This window comes from Physella acuta, unplaced genomic scaffold (genome assembly GCF_028476545.2).
Source record: "Physella acuta isolate Inbredline_101_S28 unplaced genomic scaffold, ASM2847654v3 ptg000521l, whole genome shotgun sequence".
In the NCBI taxonomy this organism is placed as follows: Eukaryota; Metazoa; Mollusca; class Gastropoda; family Physidae; genus Physella; species Physella acuta.
The window spans coordinates 570,883-572,924 of record NW_026732040.1 but is presented as its reverse complement, the minus strand read 5'-3'; the positions used below and the strand labels follow the sequence as shown (position 1 = coordinate 572,924).

General features: G+C 31.9%; 1 non-coding gene across 1 annotated transcript; it reads right to left on the bottom strand.

The window, feature by feature from the left end:
• Positions 1–245: 245 nt before the first annotated feature.
• Trnat-ugu (transfer RNA threonine (anticodon UGU)) lies at positions 246–318 on the bottom strand. Its single transcript has one exon. It is a non-coding gene; the product is annotated as a tRNA-Thr (tRNA).
• Positions 319–2,042: the final 1,724 nt, after the last annotated feature.

Sequence of the window (2,042 nt, the reverse complement as noted above, 5' to 3'; positions counted from 1 at the left end):
TCGCCATTAATGAAAAAAAATTATAAAAATAGGCCTATATAATAGAACCTAATTAAACATATACGATATAATGCATGCAACGCATAGCATTTTGTTTTTTTAATTTGTATTAAACGCGGTATTTACAGGGTATTGTTAAATTTATTGTACTTTAGCGAGAGTATGTGGTTAATGAGCAACACTTAAATATCAGATTCGTAGGAGAAAAAAAAACCGTGGGAATAAATGGAAACAAAATTAAATATAGCCCCCAATGAGGATTGAACTCACAACCCCTGGTTTACAAGACCAGTGCTCTAACCACTGAGCTATGGAGGCCTATATTCAGTTTGTTATCTGTATTCTTGAATTTTGTGTGTACACTAATACAATATACAAAAATCGATCATTTGATTTTGTTGAAAATTTGCCGAATAAAATGCAGATTTAAAACCTAAACTTTAATTGAATTTGTTGTTGAATATTTAAAGTAAAATGTAAGGATAATCCTCTATATTGCTTTTTTAAAAACTCAGATTTTGTTTTATGTAGATGTTGTATGATAAAGTAAAACTAAAACCTTAACACTCCCCACATACGTGTAGTATGAGCTATGTGTTAAGTAAACAGAAACAGTTGGTTGTCATTGATTCATCCGCTAATCTCATTCAAACAATTTTATCGTTTGAATAAACTTGTAACTAGAATAGTAATTTTTTTTTTAGTACTAGTTTGGTTTACTTTTGGATTGCTTTATTTTTTTTAAATAGTTTTTTTCACCAAGTTATTTAAAGTTATTTAATATACTTAAAATAAATTCTGAATATAGTTACGTTTTAATAACTTCGTTTATGATTTGTTTAATTATTTATGACTTAAATAATTAATGATTTAAGCAAAAATAAGACTAAATTTTACTAGTAGCCTACTAGTTACAACACGAATGTAGGATTTTATTCTTGAATCTGTAACGAACAGCACATTTACTTTTGTTCTTTATTTCATGAACGAGAAAGGCGTAGAGACAAATGGATAAAAGGCTAAACAAGCAAGACAAAACGCTGTAACAATTTTTTAAAAAGAAGGGAAATAACCAAAGAAAATATTCTGATTTTGCTTCAAATCTGTTATTTCCGCAGATTCGATAACAGCGCTACATTTTATAGAGCTTTGATTGCTTAAAACAGTTTGTGTAGTGTACATATATCTAACGTAATGTCCATAATTTATCGATTATTGTTTAGGTCAATTAAAGAATAGCTAGTCGTATGTTATCACCTTCTTATAATAAACATGAACATCTTCTATTTAAAGTAAAATTTGGCATTTTACAATTACTATTTTTAAAAAGTCTAATACGTATATTATCTGTATCAGTTTTTTTTTCGCTTTGGGAAAGGGAATACCTGTTCCTCTTCCCTCCCCTACCCCCCCCCCCCCCCCCACCCAACTCACTAGCTAGGTCAAAGACTATCACAATAGCTCTTTAATTGTTGTAATTACAATCATAGGCATCGCGATGGGGGAGGCATGGGTGCGAACCACACTGGGTGACACCATTTAGAGGGCGAGGTGACACCAAAGCAAAAAATAGCAAAATATATACAGAAAAATGATAATGCCATTCAATTAGAGTGAGGTAATAGTTTTTTAAGAGCAAATTTGACAAATACCGGCAAGGTAGAGCGTGGGTTGGGGTGACTATGACGTAAACCTGCTAATGATAGAGAAAATATGCTACATCAAGCAGTATTTATAACCGACTATAGATACAAATCGTTAGTATTATCTAAGCACAGTTTAAAGCAATCGCCTTAGGGGTGGGGAGGGGGTGAGTGGGGGGGGGGGGTGTTACATTAACTCAATGTTGCTAAATATGCCTGAGGTTAATGGTTTGGTTGAGAATTGTAACAACGTATGTGTTAATCCATGTATGGTGGGAGGTAAAAAAATTAAATACATCCAGAAAAAAATATATGTGACTACATATACACATGCGTATATAAATACATACAAAAGTATATGTAATATATAAATATAAAGCAAAGTGGTCGGGTGCCCGA